Source organism: Anabrus simplex, chromosome 2, assembly GCF_040414725.1.
Source record: "Anabrus simplex isolate iqAnaSimp1 chromosome 2, ASM4041472v1, whole genome shotgun sequence".
NCBI lineage: Eukaryota > Metazoa > Arthropoda > Insecta > Orthoptera > Tettigoniidae > Anabrus > Anabrus simplex.
Window position 1 is genome coordinate 278,359,491 of NC_090266.1, and position 16,052 is coordinate 278,375,542.

Genomic DNA, 16,052 nt, shown 5'->3' on the forward strand with positions numbered 1-16,052 from the left:
GAAGAATGTCCCTGACCAAAGAAGAGCAGCACTGCGAGGAGCATTTCACAACTCACTCCAAACGGAACAACAGTGGGCGTTACATTGTGAGGTTACCTACGAAAGGAGAAAGTCTGCAACTTGGATAATCTCACAAAATAGCGGAAAAACGATTCAGGTTACTGGAAGAGAGGCTTGAGAAGAGACCTGATCTGCGGGCTGATAACGTGAACTTCATGGAGGAGTATGAGACCCTGGGTCATATGAAATTGGCCCCAGATATATGCAAAGACGGAGAAGCATTCTGCTATCTCCCACATCATGCAGTTTTGAAGCGGAAGAGTACCACTACTAAGACACGGGTTGTATTCGACGCGTCTTGAAAAACTGACAATGGAGTTTCACTCAATGACACTCTCGCGGTGGGACCTACTGTACTGTTCAACAAGATCTGCTATCAATTGTGACAAGGTTTTGCACACATCAGATTGCGATGATTGCAGACATTACAAAAATGTACCGTCAGATCAGAGTGGACGACAAGGATATTAACTTACAGCGCATAATCTGGCTTAAACATCCATCTGACCCTCTACGCACTTACCAACTGACGACTGTAATGTCCGGTGCATCCTCAGCGTCCTTCCTAGCCATAAGATGTCCAACCGAAATGGCTGAAGAAGCCCACGTGTTTCCTACGGTATCTCGCGTATTGAAACGGGACTTCTACATGGACGATGTATTGCGTGGTAGCGATACAGTGGAAAATGCTATACAGCTGCGAGAGAACTGCAAGAGTTGCTGCAACGCGGAGGCTTACCGCTCCGCAAGTGGACTTCGAATTACTCAGCGATACTTGAGACGTTACAAGCAGAACTGAGAGAATCACAGTTACCTCTATGATTTGATATGGAAGACAACATCAAAACTTTAGGATTTCTGTGGCACCCCGTTCTTGACAAGTTCCAGTTTGAGGTCCTCATCAAGGAGAACAATGGAGGCCCTACGAAATGAAAGGTGCTTTCAATAATAGCCTCTATTTTTTATCTACTAGGGCTGACAGGACCAGTAATCGTAATGTGTAAAATTTTCATGCATCAGTTGTGGCAAGAAAAACTACGATGGAATGAACCACTAGCATCTCCTTCATTTTTTTACTTGAGGTCTGGATTAAAATCTTTACTGATCTTCAGCACTGAACAACATTTATGTCCACAGGTTGATTCTTTGCACGGGGTAATCCAAATAAAATTTCATGGCTTCTCAGACGTTTCTGAACGGGTCTACGCAGTGTGTGTGTATATCCACAGTACCAATCAACACGGTTGAAATTCGGTACATTTGGTATGTTCGAAATGCAGCGTTGGTCCTCTGAAACAACTATCTCTACCTAGATTAGCACTGTGTAGAGCTCCTTCGTTGGCACGTCTGGTTGGACTATCAACGCCCTGAACCCGAAAATCGACAACACTTTCTTGTGGACTACTCGACAATGGTACTCTCGTGGCTTTCAGCTAAACCGATCAGATGGAAAACGTTCGTCGCAAATCGTGTCTCTGAGATACAGCAGTTGACTGGAAAAGCCGAGTGGGGTCATGTTATGACGGAAGACAATCCGTCCGATGTTCTTTCAAGGGAAGAAAGATCACTCAGCCTACAACGTAATGAACAATGGTGGCATGCACCGGCATAGTTAGTACAAGACACAAGTAGCTGGCCCACTAAAGATTCAAAGGACTCTGCAGACGAACTTCCAGAAAGAAGGGATACAGTGCAATGTTTAGTTAGTGCCACTCCATCTGACAAAATTACGACAAGGTTCTCATCTCTCCGTCGTCTACAGAGGTTGATGGCTTATTGCAACAGATTTGTCTTCAATTCCAGAAGACAAAATGTATGAAAAACGGGTCCATTTTATACAGAAAAGCTAGCGATGGGACTCCAGATATGTATCAAACTTGCTCAACGTGTGACATTCGCAAGGGAAATAGGCGAGTTGAAGTCGAGCTCATCAGTTTCACAGCAGAGGTCAGTAAGAAATCTCCACCCATTCCTAGATGACAACGAGGTATTGCGAGTAGGTGGACGCTTACAAACCACTTTGAAACAATTTGCAGAAAGACATCACATTATATTACCACAGCGTCATAATATAACCCAGTTGATTGTGGTTGAAGGGCATATTCGGCAACAACATGCTGGTGCAAATCATGTAACAGCTTCACTTAGGTCCAGATATTGGGTAGTAACCATAAAGGAAGTGGTACGGAATGTCACTCACAAAATTGTGAAGTGTTTCAGACTACAAGCCTCAACAGCAACGCAACTCATGGGACAGCTACCTTCTCCTCGAGTGACTCCATCGCGCCCATTCTTGAATACGGGAGTTGACTACTTTGGCTCGTTGTACATAAGACAGGGTGCAACTAGGAGCACGGTCAAGGCACAATCCTATGTAACATTGTTCGTTTGCCTTTGCACAAAAGCGATACACTTGGAATCAGTTCGTGACTTGGCCACACAGGCCTTCATTGCCGCTTTACGGAGATTCGCAGCCAGGAGTGGCAGGTGTACAAACCTACATAGTGACAGTGCTACTAACTGTATAGGAGCTAGAAATGAATGGTTGAAAGTGCACCAGTTGGAGCGATAGTAGGCAGAAATACTGAAAAATGCACACCAAGAGGTATTCAGTTGGCATTTCATTCCACCTGATTCTCCCCACTTCGGGAGACTGCGGGAAGCTGGAATGAAACCCATGAAACATCATTTGCGAAGAACTGCTGGCAATGCCTGCTTGACGTATGACGAGATGTATATCCTACTTTGCCATATAGAGGCATGTCTGAACTCACGACCGCTCGTTAGACTCTCAGACGACCCTGATGAACCCTCATACCTAACTCCTGGCCACTTTCTGATCTGAGCTCCCCTGCTATCCTTCCCTGAACCTGACCTCAGTGAAAGTGTGCACTGTTATACTTCCAGATGGCGCTACATTCAGGCGCTGGAACAGAACGTTTGGAAACAGTGGTCTAATGACTATCTTAATAGCTTACAACAGCCTAATCTTCAGCCAGGAACTAACGTCTTAGTTAAGGACGATAACTTTCCTCCTCTCTTTTGCCGACTTGCAGTGGTTGAGGAAACTCATCCTGGGAAGAATGGACGAGTGCGTACGGTTACCGTTCGCACCAGCAATGGAATTTTAAGGCATACATAAATTATGTCCATTGCCAGCTCAAGACTGATATTTGCAAATGCATTCAGTGTCTCATTTTGTGTTTGTGTTAGATTCTTTGCTCTTGTATTGTAAGATTTGAATTATGATCAGTGTCCTTTATTGTTTAGTTGTTTAGTTTGTTTAGTTATTGTGTTCAGTCCTGTACTCTTTATTGTAGGATTTGAATTTATTCATTTAGTCTTCATTGTTTGAACAGCTGTGTATATTTTTGCTAAGTTATATTGGGTTGAATTTGTGCGTGTCTCGTAATCGTTTAATTTAAATTCAACACTTCTTGTAGTTGTTAAATGTGATACATTTAGGTGTGGCGGTATATTTGTGGTTGAACAGAGCACCCCTGCATTGGCGCTGCCCCACATCCAGGGGTAGCCTATCTCGGAAGTGGTCGGGAACCTTCGCGTGCAATCGTGTGAGCGAGTCAGTTATAAACAAGCAGTATGGCGGCCTGAATGGAACTATGGTGAAATGTGTTGCGCGGATAAACTCGGTGAATAGCAAATCCATCGCGTGAGCGACATGTTAAACGCAAGTATCATAATGTGGATATGATGTTAATAAACTAGTATGTGTAATTAAATACCTTTCATCTTTCTATATGTATGAGCCAGCATGTGGTTCCTAGCACCACGTGTTCTCAGGGACCGGTCAGAACATTCGGTTGCGAAAGAGGTTAGTAAAATGAAATAAACCTTAATTTGTTTGGAACATGTGGATGAAATCTATTGTATGCGGTCAGTTAATTGTTGTTCATTTGTTCCCTATGTGATTGGTTCTATCTAGGCTAGGGTTATTTGTATATGGCAGTGTTTATTTGCGATAACTCCTTGTCGTTGGAGTTTCACCACGGTAAACTACTTCACGGATCGCCTGGACGTGTCCTAAATAGGTAGCAATTGAAGCTACTTTATAGGAGAAACATTATTAATAATACCCTTATTGGCTCACTTCCCATTTAACTACATATGTTTACTGTTTTAAGAGACTCTAAGGCACCGGGAATTTGTACGATGGATGTTCTTTTACGTTCCAATAAATCTACCGACACAAGACTGGCGTATTGCAACAGCATCAATTACCACCGGATTGAGAGAGAATACCACTCGCCCTACCATTTCAGCTTTTACTTCATAAATGATCAGCTTACTAGGAACAATTCCAGTCTAGATAAAATAATCATAAATGTACATACATATAAAGTATAGGGTCATAGAGCCTCTTGTCTGATCATAAAGGTCTCCGGCTTAAATTTCCATTTGCTCTTAAGAGAGCGTATAATATCAAACAGATTAAGTGTTTTAGATTATTATTATTATTAAAACAAGCAAGCTTGTACATTTACAGTGAACGTTTATCATGCGATTACAAGCACAGGAACTTCAGTCTCATATGGAGTCAGAAACACAGGAACGAGGCTATTGATTTCAGAAAAAGCCTACGTTTAATAGCCGGTATTCGAATATCGGCCATCATGGTGTGATGCCAGTGACGATGCCACACCGTTATCCCTCTATTATTATTATTATTATTATTATTATTATTATTATTATTATTATTATTATTATTATTATTATTATTATTATTATTAAATAAATGGGTAGTTCAACAAAAACTACACGATACTGTCCCATTTCCTTTGCACATACTTGTGGTAGCGCTCCCTGTACTTGACTCTAGTGTACGGTGTTAACTATGGCTGTGTGAATTATATCCGAGTTTTTTTGTTCATCTGTATCGAACAGGCTACTCCACTAGCACGGTTCGTCAAAGGACCTTCGATTGTTAATTATTGATCTACTTATCTCTATGAATTACCCTACCTTTCTGAAATAGCACATACTCTGACGCATATGATATGAGTGATTTGCCCCTTACGTTAATTGTTATTGCAGTTCCCATGGGGAACTATAAAAAAAACCTCTACCTATCATAATCCTGTTCATTCATTTCAGGCAGATACAATTTCCCTCTAGCCTTAACCAATACTAGCATTTCTGTCGCAATAAGGCCAGACATCTCTCTCGTATTACTCTGTCATTTAACAACGTTTAAGTCCAGAATTATGGAAGTTCCAGCTGCCACCACCCTTTCACCAAGCACTTTGGCACAATGAACTCCTCCAGTCGGCGCCATGTTCTTCTCTTTTGTTCCTTATTCCCAGGGAATTTGTCCATTACTTCACTTGTTCTTCTCACAATAGAGACATAAAAGTTGCTGAAGTCCTTCAATAAAATAAATCACATTCTTACTTTTATTGTATATCAGTTCTGTAGACTAAACGGAATGGGCATTTACTTAAGAACTTTTCTCAGAAACTACAAATATCGCATTCTCCTCTTTTTGTAAAAGCTTCATCTGTCCTTACCTCCACATAACACCGTACAGAGTAAGACACTTTTTCAATGTAGATAGCGTAACAGCTGCCATCATCGCGAAGCTGATTTCGATCCTGACCTTGTCAGAGGTTCGGATTTGGCAGGAATCTGATACGTGGTTGACATGCAGCACTCATGACTTAGCAGTTTACCTGAAAAGATCTGCACCAACTCGGGAAAATCAGAACACCAAGTTACTTATATGAAGTACAAGTAGAGGTTATATAATGTGCCATTCGTTGTCTCACTCAGGTGGCAGCGCGCCGGCCTCTCACCGCTGGGTTCCGTGGTTCAGATACCGGTCATTCCATGTGAGATTTGTGCTGGACAAAGCGGAGGCGGGACAGGTTTTTCTCCGGGTACACCTGTTTCCGCTATCATCATTAATTCTAGCAACAATCTCCAATATAATTTTATTTCATCCATCAGTCATTAATCATTGCCCCAGAGGAGTGCGACATGCTTCGGCAGCCGGCACAATTCCTATCCTTGCCGCTCGATGGGGGCTTCATTCCATTCCTGACCCGGCCGAATGACTGGAAACAGGCTGTGGATTTTCATTTGATTCGTTGTCTCAGTCGCAAAGTAGTGCAGTTTATAATAAACTTACCAGCTATGGTCACGATTGTCGAACAGAATCCCATTCCAGCCTGTTGATATTTAAGGGCGAGACATCGAAGCCAGTAGATTTACTGTAATATTAAACCCGCACTTTTAAGGACTTTATGGTTCTCCTACTTCACCTAAGAGCGATATTCGCTGATGAGACGTGAAAAAATATGTTTGTTTATTATTATCATCATTAACATATTATTATATTTGCGTCCCTCTAACTTACCTTTACAGTTTTCGGAAACGCCATGGTGACGGAAAATTTATCCTGCAGGAGTACTTTCATATAGGATACCGGTAAATCTATCAACATGAGGCTGGCGTACAAGAACACTTTCAGATACCGCCGGACGGAGTTGGTATCGAACTCCGCAACTAGAACACAGAAAACCAGCGCTCTACCACCTGATAAACTCTGTCCATATTATTATTATTATTATTATTATTATTATTATTATTATTATTATTATTACGGAAATATCGTGGGTCACAGAGGTTTATAAGAAGCGGCTGGGGTGAATGGGTGAAAAAGGAATTAACAAGAGTAGTACTTGACACAACAAAATTCAAAATGTTATTTCTTTCCCCTTTTCCTTTTTGTGAGCGTAATATTTGATATAATAATGTGCTTGTCAGCACCAACAACAATGAATTAAAGTCCAAAATTCAGGTACAAACTAGAGAGAATTATCCACATTATAAAACACGAAGGGATGAGCATTAGCACTCTGAAACAGGTGCACTCTTTTATAAGAGCATGTTTACTACACTAACTTACCCAGTCTAGGCGTACGAGCTCCAAAATTAATACAGTCCAGCCTCTCAGAGGCATAATTTTCTTACAGCGCACACAGTTATACCTGACAATCTTCAAATAAGGTATTTATAGTCTCTTAGCCCTGATTTTGGCTTATCTTCTGCTCAGCAGTTTTCACTTTCCGTCCCCAAAACATAAACAGGGGTAATGAATGCCCATATTAAATGGCCTTGATATGCGAAAGAAAGAGGTTGCTTATGATCGGCCAGAAAACAAAAAAATGCAAGGATGCGATGAACATGCAGTCCTCCTAGAAAAATCTTAAAACCCTAAGTGGGCTTATGGCCCGAAGTTACAGAGGTTAAGCCTATTCTACAGTAGTTGAATGGGAATCAACAGAGGGTAATCACTCTTTGTTCCCTAGTTTACATGTTTCCCAGCAGGGATTTGAATAAAGTCCTCAGACTTGCCGAAAATCTACATTTAAACCATACAGTTAGAACTTTACATGAATAAAAGAAGTCTTAAATCTTCCCCTCAAGCTATCTGCCTGGAGCTATCACATATAAATTTCTGCCATTTCCTTGCTTTGCTGCGCCTTCCGAACGCCAACCTGCGTCCCCTGATCCCGAAGAACACACCGCACTCACTAAACTGGAGCGATGAGAATGATAATACGGCCTTAAAGCGCCCAGATGTTACAGTACCTCGAGGGGAAGTTTCCAGAACTCTTTAAAGATAGTCTGGATTTCTGTACACACCCCCAATTTCAATTGGCTAGTTAAAATAGTCATAACATTTCTGATTGGTTGATAGATACAGGTGATCGAGGGGGCAGATGTGTTGAGAACCTTGACAAAAGAACAAAACCTACAACCTGTCAATGACCGGGTCAGGGATGGGATGAATGAAACCCCCAACTTGCGGCGAGGATAGGAATTGTGCCGGCTGCCGAGGTCTGTCGCACTCCTCTGGGGCAATGGTTAATGACTGACAGATTAAATGAAATGATAGTGGAGAGTGTTGCTGGAATGAAAGATGACAGAGAAAACCGGAGTACCCGTAGAAAAACCTGTCCCACCTCTGCTTTGTCCAGCACAAATCTCCCATGCAGTGGCCGGGATTTGAACTACGGTATCCAGCGCTGGGAGGCCGGCACGCTGCCACCTGAGCCACGGAGGCTACACACAAAAACAAAACAATCTTCAAAACTAAGGTTAGACACGTGTGAAAATACACATTTTTTAATAAATTAATTATAGTTCGGCCCGCTAAGAGGAGCAATTAAATCTATGATAGGAGACATCTAGAGCTTGAACGTCCAAGTATCTTGCATAACATTAGTTCAAGTTCAGTTTCATAGATAGCCTCATAGAAGGCACGCAGGTTAACTGGACGGATAAGGTGTACGCCGGTACAAGTATTATTATTATTATTATTATTATTATTATTATTATTATTATTATTATTATTATTATTATTACCGTGTTTTGGTGGATCAGCAGAGGTGAAAGAAGGTGCGGGCTGGAATGGGTCTAACTACAAGTCCGAAAGATGCATTAAAATTTCAATAAAGGTTATATTTTCAAAACTTAACAATGGTGACATAGAATTTTTGGGCATACAACAAATAACAACCAGTTAAATCAGGGACACAATCAAGAAGTCCAAGATTAGAGAACAACTTAATGATCTGGGCTTCAAGCCCCACCGTATGACAACTCTGAGCTCTCAGCTCACAATCACCAAATAACAAAGGGAAGAAAACCCTTAATTACCTGGAGCTCTTGCTCCCGCTTAATAATACCAGAAAGAGCGGACCTGCTCTCAATTTTACAAGCCTATCAAAGGCCACAACAAACTTCACTACTAACTGCCCTCAAGGCACACAAAGAAACAGGGGTATTTAATACCCAACCTACAGGGCCTTCGCATGAAGAAAACAAGACATCAGGTTAAGTTACTGGCCCAAAGTACAGCAAGGACTGGAGGCGTGAACTTGCACTCCTAAATATACATTTTAAAACCTAAATGGCTCTATGCCGATGCACAGGGGCTAATCCCAAGCTAGGGAGGTGACCCGTATGAGAAAACTTTAATACATTAAAGAAGAAAAGAACGGTTATGAAAACGTAGTCACCTCCATTTCAAAATGAAAGGGAGCTCGAGAGGGTAAAGCACTCTCTATCCCCGACTTAAAGTTCAAGAAAACAGAAGTTTAGCAAGAAAAAGGGTTTACATGTTTAGTAGTTTACATATTAAAGGTTTCGAACCCTCCCCGAGAGTTACACTGCTGAGCTAGCAAGAAAAAAATATCTTAAAAGGCCATTACCTTGTAGAAGAGCTGCTGCTTGAAGAGAGAGGCGCTTCCCGCCCTCTGCTACATATCCACACACAGAGTTAGTTGTTATACGAGTGGCCCCGAGGCAAGAAAATCGGCAGTTTTTATACCCTCGTGGAGAATTCGAGACCTTTCAAGAATGAGTAGACACACCCCCTCAATTTTTATTGGGTAGGTAAAAATTACACATCAACATCGAAGAAGAAAGACACTATGGGTCAAAAATTCATTAAAGAAATTCGGGATTGGCTGAGTTCAAAACTGGCGGACAGAAAGATTAATATTGCCAACCCAAAAAGTAAAAGAACAAAATTTAGTAAAGACAAAACTTAAGAATACAAAATGTCTTCAAGAGAATTCATTCCATTGCGCCAGAGTGTATTACCATAGTTTTTTTGGTAGAGACATCTGTTAGAGAATGTCCACACTTCTTGATCAATGAAAAACAAAAGCAAATCAAAAACACTCAGTGACCTCCTCTGATAACTAGTAGAGTTAGTTCAGTGGTTATAGTTCCGGGTTTCTCCAGTAGAGAAGTTTCAATTGGCGCAAGATATGAACTTGCGTCGCGTAGAGGTGTACCGCCCGGTACAATTATTATTATTATTATTATTATTATTATCATTATTATTATTATTATTATTATTATTATTATTATTATTATTATTATTATTACTCCTCTAAAACCTTTCTTTAGCTTATCCCACGTATGTTTGTGGTCGCTGGAGCCGCCCAGTCTCACCTTGGGTCTGGCTTAGTGTTTGAGACCGGATGCCTTTCCTGACGCCACGTGTTTCTTGAGATGAGAATCTCGACCCAGGATCGACCGGGATCGGAACCACAGCCTTTCAGGTGGAAAGCCAACAGCTAAGCCACTGACCTAATCACGCCTCCCCCACCCCATCACTAGCATTAATCTTCTCATTGCCATTTATCTATGTCTTCTGTATCATTTCAATTGACTATTAATTCTTTATGCGTCTGGAGTGAGATGTATTTGCCACCGCCCACTGTATTTGCCAGTAAGCCGCTTCAAATATATTCATTAACCCAGTAGATTCTTGATAATATACTTATTTGTCAAATTAAATCCATTTTGTGAAGTGATTTTGGAGAGATTTTAGGTCATTTATAGGTTCCTTCACTTCTGTTTTAAATCATAAATTATACTGCGGTACTGTGATCAAAATCAAGCTTATACTGCTAAATTAGCTCTTAAATCGACACTGCTCTAAAAAGTGTTCTATATCCATACTTGACAATTGTATGGACAGTTTTAAGTTCCCTGAAACTTAAGTATGAACAAATCTACTGATATTCTTGAGAAGAATCACGAATCCAACGATACGCGCTGTGATATGCATATAATAAGAACACACACTATACTTAGCGCAATCAAATCCAATATTGTATGTAGTCATCTACATTGGGAGTTAGAAATACCGAATGTGTTGAGAGGTACGAATCTGAGATTGTTTTAAATGCGGTTCTCCTTTACAAACAACAAAGAGGAGAAATCTCAGTGGATTGGTACTGTAAATAGGGTTATTTCACTTTCATAAAATCCGAACTATATATTTCTGAAATAAGTTGATTATTTCTTCAAATTTTATTTACCGTTCCGTGACAAAAATATTTTTTGTTGGTTCTGATACCACCAGTACATCATTTAATTGTCTGTTTCCATGGCTAAACGGTTAGCGTGCTGGCCTTCAGTCCAAGAGGTTCTGTGTTCGATTCCTGGCTGGGTCGGCGATTTCAACCTCAGTTAGTTAATTCCCCTGACTCGGGGACAGGGCTTGTGTACCGACTTCAACATTACAATTCCTCACAGACGCGCAGGTCACCTATAGGAGTAAATTCGAAAGACCTGAACCAGGCCTCAACGGAGGCCATGCGCAATTAATATTCTTTTTTAAACTTTCTTAGAATTTGCTTTACGTCGCACCGACACAGATAGGTCTTATGGGGACGATGGGAGGGGAAGGGGCTAGGAACGGGAAGTATTCGGCTGTGGGCTTAATTAAGGTACAGTGCCAGCATTTGACTGGTTTGAAAATGGTAAAACACGGAAAAACATCTTCAGGGCTGCCGACAGTTGGATTCGAACTCGCTATCTCCAGAATGCAAGGTGACAGCTACGTGACCCAAACCACACGGCCACTTGCTCGTAGCCAATAATTTAATTTGTGCGCGACAAAATTATGTAATTTCGTTGTAAGATATAGGAAATTACGTTTAGTTATACGTAAATTCAGGTGGTTTATTAGGGAGTGTTTCCGTATCAGTTTCCTGGTTTCATAGCTATAGCTAATTACCTCAATTGTACTTTTAATCTAAACGCAATATATTTATAAAACGTATAGTTCAATAATACTGTCTATATTTGTTATAGGATGTGACCTAACATTTGGGTGCATTAAATATTTCTTTAGCATTATTCCTCGTTATTGTCTTGTTTCTGGTTTTATGTCGCAACGACTCAGACAGGTCTCATGATGGCAATGAGACAGGATAAGCCTAGGTCTGTGAAGGAATCGACCATGGCTTTAATTAAGTTGCAGCTCCCACATTTATCTTGTGTGAAAATTGAAAACTACGGAAAACCATCTACTGGGCTCTCGAGAGTGCGGTCCGAACCCTCCCTTTCCAGAATGTAAAATAACGGATATGTGAACCGTTCTGCGCGGCCATCTTTTTCAGTAAATCCCTGGTTCCTTTATCACCCAGTTATGGAAACCAGGCTGGGTAGAAAGACAGGGAAAACACTGACTAGACTTTTTTTTTGCTAGTTGCTTTACGTCGCACCGACACAGATGGGTCTTATGGCGACGATGGGACAGGAAAGGGCTAGGAGCGGGAAGGAAGCGGCCGTGGCCTTAGTTAAGGTACAGCCCCAGCATTTGCCTGGTGTGGAAATGGGAAACCACGGAAAACCATTTTCAGGGCTGCCGACAGTAGGATTCGAACCTACTATCTCCCGAATACTGGATACTGGCCGCACTTAAGCCTAGACTAGTGCATATTACATATCTCTTATTAATTTGACACTTACGACAGGTTATATAGTGAGAAATACATTCATTTGTCGTTCTTAAAACTTTATTCTCAGATAATTACTTAGACGTTTGCAGTTAATGTCACTTTCTAAGGGAGGACACAGATAGTTTAAATGTTCTTACTTTAGCTATCTTAGGTTAATAATTTCAATTCTGGGTGCAATCTAAATTAGGTATCTTTAGTTCATTGAAGTTATCTGCCAAATATTTCACTCCGAACCTTGTTTTTGATTAAAAATTGTTCATTACTGCCCAACCATTTTCATTATAATTTTCAATCTCGCATTTGCAGACTACAATACATTTACTTCTATAAGGCACTGCTTTCCTTATGACCCTAAACATCCGAAGCGTTACAGTTGCATAGAAGCAATTTAACCTAATACCTTTGAAAAAACCATGGCATTACAGCACTTGAAGGTCCTTGGCCTACCATGCGACCGCTGCTCAGCCCGAAGGCCTGCAGATTACGAGGTGTTATGTGGTCAGCATGACGAATCCTCATGGCCGTTATTCTTGGCTTTCTAGACCGGGGCCGCTATCGCACCGTCAGGTAGCTCCTCAATTCTGATCACGTATACTGAGTGTACCTCGAACCAGCCCTCAGGTCAAGGTATAAATCCCTGACCTGGGCAGGAATCGAAACCGGGTCCTCCGGGTAAGAGGCAGGCACGCTACCCCTACACCACGGGGCCGGTCAATACGTAATGAACTGAGAAAATTCATTATTTTCAATCTGTAAAACTATGTTGTTTTACGCCCAGCTACTTGGCTGATGGCCAACGTCGTAGACTTCTGTTCAGAGTGAACAAGTTTCGATTCGCGGCAAGGTCGAGGATTTTAGCCGTTTATGGTAAATTCCTCTGGCTCGGGTACTAGTTGTTTCTGTTTGCCTCAACACACATCTCTTCATACACACGCAACACATCACACTACATACCACCAAAGAGACACACAGTAGTAAATACACCCTTACATTTTATGTTTGGCGTCATGAAGGGCAATCACCAAATTTGAAACTGGCAAATGAGAGAAAGCCATCTAAGGACTGCCAACGGTAGGTTACTTATACCCCGAATTCAAGCTTACAGCTATATATACCCGTGTACCAGGTGTATGCGTAAGTCTTTTCGGGTTTCACTAAGGGATAGCGCCAGGGAACAGTACGCAGCTTATGAATTTCACACTTACGTCAGATTGTTCACCTGACATTAACCTACCGACACACACAAGTTGAGTCAGCCAAACACTAGCGTCTGTGTTGTATCAATCAGTGATCATGTCGACGCTTGTGTCTGAAAAATAACATTTGGGGCACGCATTGCTTTTCTTATTTAATCAAAAGGAAAAGACTGTGGAAAGTCATCGCTTGCTGGCAAAAACCTATGGTGGACACACTCCATCGATTAGAACATGGGAGACATGTTTACGACAATTTAAACGTAGTGATTTCAATCTGAAAGATGTGGATGATGACCCAACACAAACCCAACAGCGATTGGTACAAGCATTAAATGTGTCACAAGAAGCAATCAGAAGACGCATACGAGCAACGGGGAAGACCAGCAATCTAGGTAAATGGGCCCCACACGATTTGAATGAACGGCAATTGGAAAATCGCAAGATCACTTGTGAAATGCTGCTTCAACGCCATGAAAGAAAATCATCTCTGTACCTAGTTGTGACGGATGACGAAAAATGGGTTTATTTTGAAAACCCGAAGTGGAGAATATCGCAGCTGTCACCTGGCGAAGCCGGTCGTTCAACACCAAGGCCAAATCGCTTCGGCAAGAAGACCATGCTTCGTGTCTGCTGGGTCCAGAGCGGTATTATGTATTATGAACTCTTGAAGCCCGGCGACACCGTCAATGCACAACGCTGTCGCCAAAAAATATTTTAAATCACTAATTTATCGAAATACGACCGGAATGGGTCAGAAGAAATGCCAAAGTGATCTTTTTACACGACAATGCGCCGTCTCACACAGCAAAACCAGTGAAATACACCTTGAAATCGCTTGGATAGGACATCCTTCCGCACCCGCAGTAAACCCTGATCTGGGACCATCTGATTATCAACTCTTTGCACCAATGGGGCACGCGGTCGCAGAGCAGCACTTCAGCAATTTCGAGGAATTCGGAAAATGGGTCGGCGAATGGTTTGCCGAGAAAGATAAGCAGTTTTTCTGGCATGGTATACATAACTTACCTGAAAGATGGGCGAAGTGTGTAGAATCCGATAGCCAATTTTTAACAAACAAAAAATGAATTTTCCCTCAAAATTACGTGTTTTCTTTATTGCAAAAAACTGAAAAATCTTATGCATACACCTGGTAGATATCCTATTACGTCTTATAATAATAACATAAGACAAATATATTATTATTATTATTATTATTATTATTATTATTATTATTATTATTATTATTATTATTATTATTATTATTATTATTATGCGAACTTCTTACGCTGCCGTAAAGTGGGGAGAGGTGATACTCCTGCGTCCCAGGTGGTGGATAGGGAGGACCTCACCGTCCTGCCGGCGGACTGGAGCGAAACAAAATAGCTCTCGTGGACCAAACACTCACGAAGTCCTTAATGGCAATTTCGGCAAAGATGGAGAAAATCGGCACGGTGCAGTTGGCAGATGAGGCATTCTGTCTTTTTCGGAATTAATGCAGAAATGCACATAGGGTTTGTTCTCTAGAGGAGCGGCTATAAAGTGTGTCTGTTCTCCATGACAGGAGCGGTCTAACTACCTGCTGGCAGCAGCTCTAAAATGCTTGGTTACCAGCTCCTGGACAAGCCGCCCGTAACAACATACCATCACATCCTTACGGAGACGTTGCCTCATACACTCAGAACCAAGGTTAGGGCGTCCCCTCAAATTGACGCGCGTTGGCAGAGCCCAGTCAGCGCCAAAAGTTTGCAAGGGTTACCGTCACACCGGCAGCTACGGCTAAACAAGCGAGCCCCCACATTCTGAATCGGATCACTGAACGTTGGGACTATGTCTGGTGGAAGTAGTGAATTAGCCACAGCACTCGAGAGAAGGTATATAGACATCTGTGCGGTATAGGAAACAAGATGGAGTGGAGTAAAGTCATGGGACATTGGGCGCGGACACAAACTGATATACAACGGAACCCGAAGAAAAACTAATGGTGTTGGCATTGTTATATCAGAAAGAATTGATGGTTCTGTCACAGAGGTGCAATGGTACGATATACTCCACAACACCTTGAAGGGTAATGGTTACAATGATGTACAGACTTATAGATAGAGGAATAAGGAAACCTCACAGAATGAAGAAGAGAAGGGAACTGCCTGCATTCCTTATATCCCCACTGCCAGAGACCGAATTGCCCAGATCCTCCGCAACACACAATATAAAAACAGTGCCTGGTACCTTCACAAAAATTGGTCACATATTAGGTAAATGCAAGAACAAATTTTCACGACTATTACACCTTGGGGTGTACGAAATTCCCCGGTATTTGCCGCAAGGTATAAATAGGCCAAAACATGCCTGTCCATTGGTATTCGCATTAAGGAACACCGATTAAATATCCGTCTCAACGAGCCAGACCAGCCAACAATAGCTGAGCACGTCCTATCGTTGGATCATGATGTCGTACTCGGGATCTGAGGGCTGAATCGAGGTTCATTCAGTCTACATGAGATACAGG